This window comes from Scylla paramamosain, chromosome 11, assembly GCF_035594125.1.
Source record: "Scylla paramamosain isolate STU-SP2022 chromosome 11, ASM3559412v1, whole genome shotgun sequence".
NCBI classification, from domain to species: domain Eukaryota; kingdom Metazoa; phylum Arthropoda; class Malacostraca; order Decapoda; family Portunidae; genus Scylla; species Scylla paramamosain.
This window is the reverse complement of record NC_087161.1, coordinates 12,808,986-12,824,182: the sequence shown is the minus strand read 5'-3', so window position 1 is coordinate 12,824,182 and position 15,197 is coordinate 12,808,986. Positions and strand designations below refer to the sequence as shown.

General features: G+C 42.4%; 1 protein-coding gene across 2 annotated transcripts in view; it reads right to left on the bottom strand.

The window, feature by feature from the left end:
- The window catches only part of LOC135104963 (E3 ubiquitin-protein ligase UHRF1-like), a 195,803-nt gene that overhangs the window by 35,481 nt on the left and 145,125 nt on the right, over positions 1 to 15,197 (bottom strand). The gene's annotated exons all lie outside the window — the stretch shown is intronic.

Genomic DNA, 15,197 nt, shown 5'->3' with positions numbered 1-15,197 from the left:
AGTCATTCATCCCTTTTTCTGGTAAACTCTGGAACTCCCTGCCTGCTTCTGTATTTCCTTCTTTCTATGTCTTGAACTCTTTCAAGAGGGAAGTTTCAAGAGAATTATTCTCCATTATCTGATTTTTCTATTTGAAATTCTCAGCAGGATCTGGCATTAAAATTGCCTTGTTTTATGAAATTTTTTTGTTGGCCTTGGCCTTTTTGCAAAAAAAAAAAAAAAAAAAAAAAAAAAAAAAAAAGTAAAAATAGTATTACATTTGCAATTAAAAGACTATATGCCTTCTTAAATAATAAAGCTCATATTCAAGATCTAACTCTTTTATATACTAGAGAAAGCAAACTATGGTCTGACCATTTTGATTTGGTATTGTCCTTTCCGGGGATTCCCAGGCCTACAGCACTGCCAAACCTTGTACTGGGCAATTATCAGATTAGAGCCTATGTGTTGCTAACAACCTCGCTCCCCACACACCACTCTCTCTCTCTCTCTCTCTCTCTCTCTCTCTCTCTCTCTCTCTCTCTCTCTCTCTCTCTCTCTCTCTTCCTCTCCCTCTTTCTTTGCATATACAATCTACATTTCATGCAAATTAATTTATATCAGAGATCTATACTTGCCTATGAATCATTAGAATTTGAGAAAAATCTGCTTGTCAGTCAGTCAAAGCTGCCCACCCCCCTACCACTCTCTCTCTCTCTCTCTCTCTCTCTCTCTCTCTCTCTCTCTCTCTCTCTCTCTCTCTCTCTCTCTCTCTCTCTCTCTCTCTCTCTCTCTCTCTCTCTCTCTCTCCATTGTAAATGTGATTGATTTCCTTTTAGATATGATATTTCCCTTAAACTAGGATGTTATATTTTCATTCTTTAGTTACGCCTTTTTTCCACATCACCATCGAGGTAAAAGTCAAGGCACATTGGTGGCTTTCGCTGTTTGGGCAACAGCTCTTGATGGGTCATGTAATGACCCCTTATTAGCCTTTTCTTCCAAAAGTACTTTTTCAATGAGAAAGTAAGCCTTTTTTCTCAGCTGTGGAGGTGATGAGAGAGAGACCGGGAGTAGCAGTTTCCATCCTGGTTGGCGGGACGAGAGGAAGTGACTATGGATTAACATGTTCACTGACCATGTGATCTCACTCAATCACCCATGGAGACGTGATCACGCCTGACTTGCCTCTTTTAGAGCATCACAGTGTATATATACTAAAACACCATTTAATTTTGAGGTAGGAAATACCTGACGAGGTGTGTCTTGGTATAAGTGTGACAGTGTCGCAGGCCGGGGAATCCCCGGAAAGGACAATGCCTAAACGCTCAATTCAAAATGGTCAGACCATAGAAGAGAGAGAGAAGGCTCACTCACAACACTGTTCCCAAAAAGGAATGAAGATAATTTATTTTCTGAGATCTCTTGACACTTGCTCATTTAAAACAGTCTAATTCAAGGGGCAAGGAGAAATATAGAAACAATAGGAACATTTCAAGAGATAAACAGTAAAAGAGATGAAAACATGAAAATACTGGTTAAGTCTTGCATTATAAATGTGGACAGAATAGAAATAAGAGTAAATAATCTTGTGCAGCATGGCCACAGAAGGAGAGGAGGCAAGCAGTTACCAAGTTAAGAAGGGAATAACCATGGAGATAAAAGATATTAAAAGCTTCAATAATACCACAATAAGTGAGAAAATCAAGACAGCCTGCTGCAGAAGAGGAATTAGTGAAAAAAAACTCCTGACTCCACTTGTTTAGGAGAGCTCTGTGAATTGAATCTTCCCATATGTGGAAGCAGTACTATATATATGTGGATTGAAGCCCCCTGTAAAGAGTAAGCAACTGAAAGGAAAGGTAAGTATGAGCACAAGCAACAGAGAACACAATCATAGAAAAAGTTTTTGCAAGAGAAGAAATGTGAAATTTCTGCTTGAGATTCATAGTGAAGTTCAATTAATGTGGAAGGGAAAAGCTGAGTGTCACTGAGGAAGAGGGGATAGTTATCTGGAAGGCTGTGTCAAATGCAGTGATGATGGAAATGACTTTTAAGGCATTGAACAACATAAAATTTATTTTGCCAAATTCTAAAATAATATGGAGAACAGAACTTAAGTATTCTGTGGTGTCTGCATGTGAACAGGACTCATTTGTCAACTTGTTTCTTCAGTGTCAGCCTCTTGTAAAATTTTTACACTTTTGTGCTGTGCCTAAGTGGTCTGAGAATACCCACACCTTCACCATCTGCATCCTAGCCCTCTCTGATCAAAATGCCCCACAGCTGCACTGTGATCCTTTTGTTGGTGATGCAAAAGTAGGTTGTTGTGGTGACACTAGCCTGTCACTTCTCTGAGGTTAATGGCATTAGCCATTCAAGCAACTACTCTTGAGGATGGAATTAAATGCCTTCTATTGGCCACTTCTTTTAAGAAATTGTTACTTTCACTATAAATAAGTTTTTTCGATGATAGTGAAGCACATGAGGCATATGGCAGGTGTGGCAGGGAGTTTCATTAGTATGTGGTGGCCTGAGAGGAGGTGATTTCAGTCATCTGCCTCCACCTGACATGTGGTGAATGACATAGACTTTGCCATCAAAGAAATGCAGAGGTTGTGGACCTATGAGTGTGTGTATGTGCATGAGTGAGAGTCAGCAAGAAGGAGAAAACAAGCATGCACTAGATTATCAAAATAAATTAAAGATTAAATATGTGTGAGTGATAGCAGGGATGGGAATGAATGTTAATTAGAGAGAGAATGAGTGAGAACGCAAGCGTGAGTGAGCATAATGAAATGTGAGACTAAGTACGAATGATCCTTAGGATTGTTAAGTAGAATGAGACTAAGTGAAAATGAGAAAGGAATTATTCAAGGGGGTTAGAGAGAGTGAGGAAGGATGCTATGGAATGAGTGAGAGGGACCAATAGAGGGAGGTGAGGTGATTGTGAGGTAGGTTTAAGACAAGACAAATGAAGGAGGAAGATGAAAGGAACATGGGGAAGAAGGGATATATTATGGAGTACAGTAAAATCTTGCATCTAACAAGTAATAGGTACTAAAAAACTCTAGATGTGAATTTGTTAAGTGTGAATACGTAAACAAGTGGAAAAATTATGATAGGTAAGAAAATTTGGACTGAAGCCTTATTTTCACTCAAAACATACAGTATTGGCATTAATTTAAGTATTTAATCAAACATTCTGAAACAAAATATCAAATAAATACCTAAGACATAATGTGACTAACTCGCATGTGGATGATGAAATTAGATGCATGGGTAAAATGAATGGTATCCAAGACAGAAGGAAGATTACAGTTTGTCTGCTCCCTCAAGTCCACTGCCCTGCCCTTCCAAGTAAATCCAGAAAAATCATCCAGAATATCATCACTTTGATTATTTATGTCTTCATTGTCACTCACAGTTTCTTTTCCCTCTTTCATCAAGATTTGCTAAAACTTTCCTACATTTCTTGGGCTCTTTATTCTTCATCCCAAATATTTCACGAGAGTGGGGATGATATGGCACAAGGTGTGATTCACCACCAAATACACAAGATGAGAATTTAGGCGATGGTAGCATGGGCAAGAACCAACTATACAACACTTGTAGAGAGAGGAGACTGCCACTGGGGTCAGTGGCCTAGTGGTAGAGGTGGTATGAATGGAGGGAGTAAAATAATCTCATACTGAGCATTTAAGCATGGCCCCCATGGAAATTCTTCAGCCCATCGCCCTACAACGCTCATGTGTCTGTCTGACACGCCAACTGTTGCTTCAATATGAATCTGAATACATAATTTTCTTTAATAAGGATGAAAATATAATGAATATATAACTTCTTTGAGGATAATGGCAATGATTTTGGTGTATATACCATAACACTTGACAATGCTGTGCTATGAGCTTACCAAGGTCACACAGTGACCAGCCATGGCCACACACCACAGGTCAGGTGGAGGCAGGTGATCACAGTCACTTCCTCACCATCAACAATGGAAACTTAGCCTTCCACACCTGCCACGCACCCTTGTGTGCTTCACAGTAACAAGAAAGAACTTATGACAAAAAAAAAAAAAAAAAAAAAAAAAAAAAAAAAAAAAAAAAAAAAAATCGAGAACCTTTAATTGAAAGGTGGGGTATTCTCAGTCATTTTAAGTGCAGTGCAGGTAGACCTGGCAGGGCAGAGGAAAGCAGAATCCCCAAAGGGGGCCACACCTAAATGCTCAGTACAAAATAACTACACTATAAAGAGGTCAAGCACTCACCTAAGGGGCAACTGGTTTAAACCACGTGCCTGGAATGATTTTATGTCTGCAAATCACTCCTCTGCCACCGCTCGCTTTCCTATGAGAGACACCATGCTGCTTCGCCACTTCAGTACTTGTGTTGTTTTCGTCATGATCAGACGTCTGCGCTCCGACTTCGTGCAGGTAGCCTTCTTCCCGTTATCCTGGTTTGGAGCGGAAAGGCTTTACCTCGGCCTGTTATCCGTTTAGGAGCAGGCCGCAACGTCACCCTGTTATCCATACAGAAGCAGGGGAGTGCCCGTTCTGGTGCACTGAGAAGGGAGTTTACGACTCTCGTTCTCCTTGACAAACAAACAGTTCCGCCGCTACCTCCTGCCAGACAACATGTCAGAAGTGCCGTCACCAAGCTTGAGGGCTGCACCTACTTACAGGCAGCATAAAAGCAAAGGATCCTCAAGAAAGGACTCCTACAGGACCGGAAGGAGCTCTACCAGCAGGGAAGGTTCGGTGCGAGAACGTCTACATGGAGTTACCAGTGACTCAGAGGAAGATGTTTACCGGCCTCCACCTACGGTTGCTAGGGCTTGTACTACACGGGAAGAGGCCTGTGCTCCACCCTGGCAAATGATTATGGACTCTTTGGCTGAATTACGAGCAGAAATGGAAGAAATGAAGAAGGAGAGAGAAAAAGCACCAGATGGCGTTGATGTCGCCAGCCATGATGTCAACACACTTCCCACAGTAAGTGTCAGAGGCGGTGCCAGCCCAAGTTTCTCAGGATTTCCCTCGGTACAGCAGGCTGCCCAGGAGGAGGTTTTTCAGGAAGTTTTAACCACGGATAGTGTCCTCAGGCAGTGTGCTAGGTCTTACGGCCCAGTGGATGACATCTCAGAAGAGATTGACAAGCATGTTGCAGACATGGTAAATCATGTGTTTGACAGTGGCATGCATGAGGAGGAATACAAGGAAATTATGGAGGCAGATGTTGTGAAGAGGCCGAGAAACTGCCCGGCTTTGGCACCTGTTGAATGTAACACTCAGGTGCTGGAGGCACTAAAAACAGATGGTAAGAAGGCTGACTTTCGTATGAAGGAAATTAGTAAGGACATAGTTAAGGCTGCCACGATTGTCACCAAGTCACTCACAGTTTTGGACAAGGTTGCCCAGGAGGGTAACCAGGAGGTGGCCAATGAAATCCATATGCTTAATGGAGCTCTGGCCTTGCTTGGACATGCACATCACAGGAACAACCTGACAAGATTCTTGATTAAGAGGGAGATAAATAAAAAATATGCGCATTTATGCTCTGACAAGGCTCCGATGACTAGATTACTTTTTGGCGACGATGTTTCTCAGTCGGCCAAGACCATTGAGGAATCGGAGAGACTCAAGTCTAAGTTCACGGCCAAGAAACAGTTACCTACTTGGAGGTTCAATGCTGGAAGAGGCAGAGGCTCTTTTGGGAGAGGGCCTTCACGGGGTGTTACATCTATGTACCACCCCTATAGCCACCGCGTTTCTGGCCAGAGACTAGACCACAGGCAGACCTTCCAGCGACAGACTTCTGAAGCAAAAAACTCCAGGGGCCGGGGGACCAACAACCCCCAGCAATAATTGAGGTAAGACCTGATTTTGAAGCAGGCAGGCTTCAACAATTTGTGCATGAGTGGAAAAAATTGACACATGATCCTAATATTCTTGACATTGTGGCACATTGCCATTTGGATATTAAAGTTGATGAGATCAGTCACTTATTTTCTGAGGATATTACTTATGGTTTTAGTGATGAGGAAAGATGTATTGTCACTCAAGAGGTTGATAAGCTATTAGACCTTGGGGTTTTAAAACTTACAATAAGACAGGAGGGACAGATTTTATCCCCTGTATTTCTGCGTCAGAATAAGGATGGTGGCTATAGAATATTAAACTTGAAAAACTAAACAGGCACATTGATTACAAACATTTTAAAATGGAAAATTTCGAGCAGGCGGTTCGCCTGATGAACAAAGGGGATTACATGGCCTCTGTGGACCTCAGACACACTTACTATTCAGTCAGGATTGTGGAGGAGCAACAGAAATTTCTTTGTTTTAGGTGGCAAGGCAAGATCTATCAATTTACCTGCCTTCCAAATGGGGTTTCTGAAGGGCCTCGCCTATTCACTAAGTTAATGAAACCTGTTTTTGCTACCTTGAGACAGAGAGGTTACACCATTACAAGTTACATAGATGACACTCTTATTACCCACTGTTCATTAGAAGGATGCTATGAGAGTATTAATGCAACGCTTGAGCTACTTCAGCAGGTAGGCTTTTGTATTAATGTGAAGAAATCTGTCTTTGTGCCAACGCAGCATTTGGAGTATTTGGGAAACATCATAGACTCTGTCAATGACAGTTACTTTACCTGACAGAAGGAGAGAAAAAATAGTTCAAAGCTGCACAAGACTTATTCACTGGAGTCGTGACACGATCAGGAATGTGGCCAAAGTGATCGGATACTTGGTTGTGGCAGTTCCCGCGGTGGAAATGGGGAAATTACATTATAGGTACCTAGAGATGGCGAAAATCTCAGCATTGCAGCGGACAAAAGGTAATTTTGACAAGTAGATAGACATCACAGCTGACATGAAGAAAGATCTCCTTTGGTGGATCACTAATGTTGACATACAAGACAGAAAAATTCTTAGAATTGGCACAGAATTACACCTTTACACGGATGCCTCAAACTTGGGTTGGGGTGGATGCCTTAATGACCAATCTATTAATGGCAGATGGTCCGAGACTGAAATGGGATTACATATAAACTCAAAGGAACTAAAAGTCATCCTATTTGCAGTGAAGTCCTTTGCCCATCTGATCAGAGGAAAGCACATTAAGGTATTTTCAGACAACGCCACAGCAGTAGCTTATATAAATCAAATGGGGGGCACGAAATCACCAGCATGTAATGACATCAGTCGGGAAATCTGGGATTGGTGTACAGAATACAATGTTTGGATTACATGTTCTCACATCCCAGGAAGTGGTAATTCTATGGCAGATGCAGCTTCAAGACAATTTAATGATAGACATGAATGGAAATTAAATGTGAGAATTTTTAGAGAGCTTTGCAAAATTTTTGGTGTCCCCAGCGTTGATCTGTTTGCCTCCAGGTTAAATAACCAGGTTCCTCGTTTTTGTTCTTGGCATCCTGACCCAGAGGCAGAACACTTTGATGCCTTTACTATACCTTGGTCACAGTTTCCTCTGGTCTACATTTTTCCCCCGTTTGCTCTGACTGCCAGATGCCTTCAAAAGCTGCGTGCAGAGATGGCGAGAGGGTGGTTCATTGTGCCCTTATGGCCATCACAACCTTGGATGGGAACCCTCCTGAAGATGCTCATCACCGAGTCCCGGATAATCATGTGGAGGAAGGATATTCTGCGGCATCCGGCTTCAGAGGAGGAACACCCTGTCATGAAGCACACCCGGTTGATGGCATGTCTCTTGTCCGGCAACACCTCCGAGCAAGAGGCATTTCGACAGCGGGTACGGACATCCTCATGGCCTCCTGGAGACCAGCGACACAGAGACAGTATCAGACACATGTCACCAGATGGATACAGTTTTGTGACAGAGGGCACATCAATCCCCTTACTCCCAGTTTAACAGATGTCATACAATTTTTATCTGACACTTTCCACAGGGGTGTTGCCTATGACTGTGTTAACACAGCGAGGGGAGCCCTCTCTTCACTTGGCATTGTGGTGGATGGGTGCCGAGTGGGGAATCACCCTCTGGTTAACAGATTTCTGAGGGGAGTCTTCAACCTGAGACCACCTGTGCCCCGTTACACACAGACCTGGGATGTAAAGTTGGTGCTGGAACAGCTGCATACCCTGGAACCGTTACGCATACTTACACTAAAAGAACTCACACTGAAACTAGTAATGCTGATGGCACTCACGCAAGCTGCCAGAGTGCAAACATTGCATTTGTTAGTGTTGAACAATATTTCCATTGGTGAAACCTCTATTTGTGTATCATTAGGGGATAACATTAAGCAATGTCGGCCAAAATTCAATGTAAAATATGTGCAATTTACAGCATACGCTACTGATAAGAGGCTATGTGTTTGTGAGACATTAGAAATGTACATTGAGAGGACTGCCTAGTTTCGGACTGATGGGGATCAGAGGAACGGTCCTTTATTCCTTAGTATTGTGAGACCCCATAAACCTGTCACTAGAGACACTATTGCTAGATGGCTCAGAATTATGCTGAACAGGTCGGGTGTGGACACCAAGATCTATTCAGCTGGCAGCGTTAGGCAGGCTGCAGCGTCGAGGGCAAAGGCCATGGTGGTACCAATTGCACATATCTTGGCAAAGGCCGGGTGGTCAAGGGAAGCTACTTTTGCCAAGCATTATGACAAAGAGGTTCTTGGGGACATTGACACTTTTCAGGAAGGGGTACTGGGTTAGTGTGTACCACCTTTAGTTGCATGGAATTTTTTTTTGATTAATTACATACATATGTATTGAATATGTAACTTCATCACAATAAGTTATTTTGTTTCTCGTATGTTTTCTTTAGCCATTGCACATTCTTGATTACTTATGTTCTGTACTCCACCCACATGGCTTCAAAATCTCATAGGAAAGCAAGCGGTGGCAGAGGAGTGATTTGCAGACATAAAATTGTAGAAGTACATGAGACTTACCGCAGGTCAGTTGAAGAGTGCTTCGGATTTTATGATGCAAATCACCTCTGCCAGCAGTGAGCTTTCATATGCCCTCCGCTCCCTCCCTAAGCTATAGGGTGTCACATACTTGGACAGTTACGTTGGATTGCTTAAAAAATTATCATGTGGGTGGTCGTACACTTTAAAGTCTGAAGTGGCGAAGCAGCATGGTGTCTCTCATATGAAAGCTCACTGCTGGAAGAGGTGATGTGCATCATAAAATCCAAAGCACACTTCAACTGACCTGCGGTAAGTCTCATGTACTTCTACAATTTCATTAGATTTGAAACTCACGCACTAGACATGAATATGGGTAGATGTCCACTAATGTTGCTAGATGCAAATTTGTTAGATGTAAACTCAATAGATGCAAGATCCCAATGTAGAGGGAAGAAGACTAAATAGGGTAAGGAAGTGGAGGAAGGGTGAAGGAGGAAGATAGGAGTATGGGGAGAAAGTAGAGTAAGAATAAATATAAGCAAGAAGGGTGAGAAGGGAGTGAAGAATAAGAGAGACAGATGAATTAGTGGGGAATAATTTTTCCTTTTCCTATCCCCAAATCCTTCTCACTCTTCCTCCATCCATCCCTCCACACTTCTACTCCCTTCATCTACTTGCCACCTTTACTCCCCTTCCCCGGTTACATTTTCTGCCTCTATGTTCTTGAAATATATTTCTTACTTTTTTATTATACACCTGAGAATTCCTTACCTGAAATTCCTGGGATTGAAAGTGTTGTAGATTTAGTTTTCTTTCCAGTTTTTAAGTATTTTAATTTAGATTTATAAAATGGGGCAGCTTCGAGACACTATCCAGGCCTAAACACGATATCCATTTGCATTTCCTAATGGAGAAGGCAGTAAACACCTGCCAAAATGATAATTACTCCCAATGGGCTTTCAAACACTGGATCAGGGAGTGCTGTGAACTCATCAATAACCCACCTGCAACCTCACTGAACATTTCTCTTTGTGTCTCACAATGCAAGGGGGCAGTCATAGCCTGCCTTCTAAAGACAACTCTCTTCCTTCACATAAAATTACCTAATTACATACTCACTCTTTGTTCAAAATTCAAATTAAATATGGTCCCCATCTGGGGAGAGGACCAAAAATGTCCCCAAGATGGACTGTTCTTCTGGTATCAACCTTAAGTGTCTTGGCACAACTCCTCAACCTTTTCTTCATTCACTTCTGCAACATTTGCAGCCTTAGATCTAATGTAGAACACCACCTCTCCTCTACTAAACCTCGTCTTTACCTCACTGAAACACAGGTATCTGAGGCAACTGACAGTAGCTCCTTTTTTGTTCCCTCTTACTTTCTCTATTGTCACTTTCAATCCAAAGCTGAATATTGCGTCTATGTGCACAATGACTTAACCTGCTTTTGTGCCCACACTCTTGAATCTTCCGAATTTCCCACCATCTGGCTATGACTACAGAGTCACTCCCAAACTAAATTTATCTGTGCTGTACACCTCTCACCTAACCCCCTCTGACTATAAGAAATTCTTTGACTTTTTAACTTCCAAAGTGGATCACATACTGACACTCTTCCCTTTTGTGGAGATCTACATTCTTGGAGATTTCAATGTTCACCAGCAGCTTTGGCTTTTCTCTCCCTTCACTGACCATCCTGGTGAACTAGCTTTTGAACTTTGCTATTCTCCATGACCTAGAGCAACTGGTGCAACATCCTAATTGTATTCATGACTGTCTTAAGAGATATGCCCACCATTCTTGATCTTTTCCTACCCTCTGATCCTTCTGCTTATGCTGTCAGCCTTTCTTCTCTGTTGAGCTCCAATTACAACCTCATATCTGTGTTGTGTCCTATCACTCCAATTCCTCCTCAGGATCCCCCAAAGCAGAGGTGCCTCTGGCTTGTTGCCTCTGCTAGCTGGGGGAACCTGAAGAGGTATTATTTTTATTTTCCTTGGAATGACTTCTACTTCTATGTCAGAGACCCATCTCTGTGTGTTGAGTGCATAACAGAGGTAATAGTGTCTGACATGGAGGTGTACATTTCTCACTCTCTCTCAATCTAAACTTTCAAACCTTGGTTTAACACAGCCTGTTCTCATGCTATACATGATACAGAGGTGGCCCACAAAAGGTACTTGAGCCTTCCATCACAGGAATCTCATGCACTTTATATTTCTGCCTGGAATCATGCCAAGTTCATTCTCCAACTAGCCAAAAACTCCTTCATTAATATAAATCTTTCAAGATCTAACTTCCCTCATGATTTCTGTTACTAGCCAAAAATGTCTCCAAAGACTTTACTTCCTCATCTTTTCCTTCTTTATTTCAACCTGATGGCACCACTGACATCTCATCTATTTCTAAAGCTGAACTCTTCACTCAAATCTGTGCTAAAAACTCAACCCTGGATGCTTCAGGGCTTGTTCCTCCCTCTCCTCCACTCTCTGACTTTTTTTTTTATGTAAGAGGGACACTGGCCAAGGGCAACAAAAATCCAATAAAAAAAAATAAAAAAATGCCCACTGAGATGCCAGTCCCATAAAAGGGTCCAAAGCGGTAGTCAAAAATTGAAGGATAAGTGTCTTGAAACCTCCCTTTTGAAGGAACTCAAGTCACAGGAAGGTGAAAATGCAGAAGCAGGCAGGGAGTTCCAGCGAAAGGGATGAATGATTGAGAATACTGGTTAACTCTTGCATTAGAGAGGTGGACAGAATAAGGGTGAGAGAAACAAGAAAGTCTTGTGCAGCGAGGCCGTGGGAGGAGGGGAGGCATGCAGTTAGCAAGATCAGAAGAGCAGTTAGCATAAAAATGGCGGTACAAGACAGCTAAAGATGCACCACTGCAGCGATAAGAGAGAGGCTGAAGACAGTCAGTTAGAGGAGAGGAATTGATGAGACAAAAAGCTTTTGATTCCACCTTGTCTAGAAGAGCGGTATGAGTGGAACACCCCCAGACATGTGAAGCATATTCCATATATGGATGGATAAGGCCCTTGTACAGAGTTAGCAGCTGTGGGGGTGAGAAAAACTGGCGAAGACATCTCAGAATGCCTAACTTCATAGAAGCTGTTTTAGCTAGAGATCAGATGTAAAGTTTTCAGTGCAGATTATAAGTAAAGGACAGACTGAGGATGTTCAGTGTAGAAAAAGGGGATAGTTGAGTTGTCATTGAAGAAGAGAGGATAGTTGTCTGGAAGGTTGTGTCGAGCTGATAGATGGAGGAATTGAGTTTTTGAGGCACTGAACAATACCAAGTTTGCTTTGCCCCAATCAGAAATTTTAGAAAGATAAGAAGTCAAGTGTTCTGTGGCTTCCCTGCGTGAAATGTTTACTTCCTGAAGGGTTGGACATCCATGAAAAGACGTGGAAAAGTGCAGGGTGGTATCATCAGTGTAGGAGTGGATAAGACAAGAAGTTTAGTTTAGAAGATCATTAATGAATAATAAGAAGAGAGTGGGTGACAGGACAGAACCCTGAGGAACACCACTGTTAATAGATTGAGAAGAACAGTGACCATCTACCACAGCAGCGATAGAACAGTCAGAAAGGAAACTTGAGATGAAGTTACAGAGAGAAGGATAGAAGCCATAGGAGGGTAATTTGGAAATCAAAGCTTTGTGCCAAACTCTATCAAAAGCTTTGATATGTCCAAGGCAACAACAAAAGTTTCACCAAAATCTCTAAAAGAGGATGACCAAGACTCAGTAAGGAAAGCTAGATCACCAGTGGAGCGGCCTTGACAGAACCCATACTGGTGATCAGATAGAAGGTTATGAAGTGATAGATGTTTAAGAATCTTCCTGTTGAGGATAGATTCAAAAACTTTAGATAGGCAGGAAATTAAAGCAATAGGACGGTAGTTTGAGGGATTAGAACAGTCCCCCTTTTTAGGAACAGGCTGAATGTAGGCAAACTTCCAGCAAGAAGGAAAGGTAGATGTTGACAGATAGAGCTGAAAGAGTTTGACTAGGCAAGGTGCAAGCACAGAGGCACATTTTCGGAGAACAATAGGAGGGACCCCGTCAAGTCCATAAGCCTTCCGAGGGTTTAGGCCAGCAAGGGCATGGAAAACATCATTGCAAAGAATTTTAATAGGTAACATGAAGTAGCAAGAGGGTGGAGGAGTGGGAAGAACAAGCCCAGAATCGACCAAGGTAGAGTTTTTAGCAAAGGTTTGAGGGAAGAGTTCACCTTTAGAAATAAATGTGATAGCAGTGGTGCCATCTGGTTGAAATAAAGGAGGGAAAGAAGAAGCAAAGTTATTGGAGATATTTTTGGCTAGATGCCAGAAGTCACAAGAGAAGTTAGATCTTGAAAGGTTTTGACACTTTCTGTTAATGAAGGAGTTTTTGGCTAGTTGGAGAACAGACTTGGCATGGTTCCGGGCAGAAATATAAAGTGCACGAGATTCTGGTAATGGAAGGCTTAAGTACCTTTTGTGGGCCATCTCTCTATCATGTATAGCATGAGAACAAGCTGTGTTGAACCAAGGTTTGGAAGGTTTAGGTCGAGAAAAAGAATGAGGAATGTGCGCCTCCATGCCAGACACTATCACCTCTGTTATGCGCTCGGCACACAAAGACGGGTCTCTGACACGGAAGCAATAGTCATTCCAAGGGAAATCAGCAAAATACCTCCTCAGGTTCCCCCAACTAGCAGAGGCAAAATGCCAGAGGTACCTTCGCTTAGGGGGATCCTGAGGAGGTATTGGAATGATAAGACAAGATACAGATATGAGATTGTGATCGGAGGAGTCCAATGGTGAAGAGAGGATTACAGCTTAAGCAGAAGGATTAGAGGTCAGGAAAAGGTCAAGAATGTTGGGCGTATATCCAAGACGGTCAGGAATACGAGTAGGGTGTTGCACCAATTGCTATAGGGCGTGGAGGATAGCAAAGTTGTAGGCTAGTTCACCAGGATGGTCAGTGAAGGGAGAGGAAAGCCAAAGCTGGTGGTGAACATTGAAGTCTCCAAGAATGGAGATCTCTGCAAAAGAGAAGAGGGTCAGAATGTGCTCTACTTAGGAAGTTAAGTAGTCAAAGAATTTCTTATAGTCAGAGGAGTTAGGTGAGAGGTATACAGCACAGATAAATTTAGTTTGAGAGTGACTCTGTTGTCGTAGCCAGATGGTGGAAAACTCGGATGACTCAAGAGCGTGGGCATGAGAGCAGGTTAAGTCACTGTGCACATAAACGCAACATCCAGTTTTGGATCGAAAATGAGGATAGAAAAAGTAGGAGGGAACAGAAAGGCGCTACTGTCAGTTGCCTCAGATACCTGAGTTTCACTGAGGAAAAGAAGATAAGATTTAGAAGAGGAGAGGTGGTGTTCTACAGATTGAAAATTAGATCTTAGACTGCAAATGTTGCAGAAGTTAATGAAGAAAAAGTTGAAGGGGGTGTCAAGACACTTAGGGTCGTCAACAGAAGGGCAGTCCGACCTGGGGACATTTATGGTTCCCTCACCAGATGGGGACTCGAGGCTGGTGTAGGAGTCACCATGATAATTTTTAAATTTTGAGTGAAGGGTGTGTGTGTTATCAGGTGCTTGTAGTTTTGTGTGGAGGAAGAGAGCTGTCTTTAGAGGGCAGGCTGTGACTGCCCCCTTGTGTTGTGAGACACAAAGGGAAACGTTCAGTGAGGTCACAGCTGGGTTTAATGATAAGTTCAAAACACCCTCTGAACAGTGCTTTAGACCTCACTGGGAGTAATTATCATTTTGGCAGGTGCCTACAGCCTCCTCCTATATTACTACCTCATGCTATCCATTAAGATCCTTCGCAGTGATGTTTTCCATGCTCTCATTAGCCTTAACCCTCGGAAGGCTTATAGACCTGATGGGAGTCCCTCCTATTATTCTTTGAAACTGTACCTCCATGCTTGCACCTTGCCTGGTTAAACTCTTCCAAATCTGTCTATCAACATCTACCTTTCCTTCTTGCAGGAAGTTCACTTACATTCAACCTGTCCCTAAAAAGGGTGACTGTTCTAATCCCTCAAACTACTACCATCCTATTACTTTAATTTCCTGTCTATCTAAAGTTTCTGAATCTATCCTCAACAGGAAGATTCTTATCCCACATGGTGCCAGCCTGTTTAACTATGGATCCACCTGTGATGCCTGCCGATTTTCTATTTTATTTATATTTTTTTTATGCACTGAAAAATTTTACACAATGTAAAGTTATTGAGAAAATATGCAGAAAGGAGTTTAACAAAATGAAACATTTTTGAAACCACATTATAAGTTGCCTGGC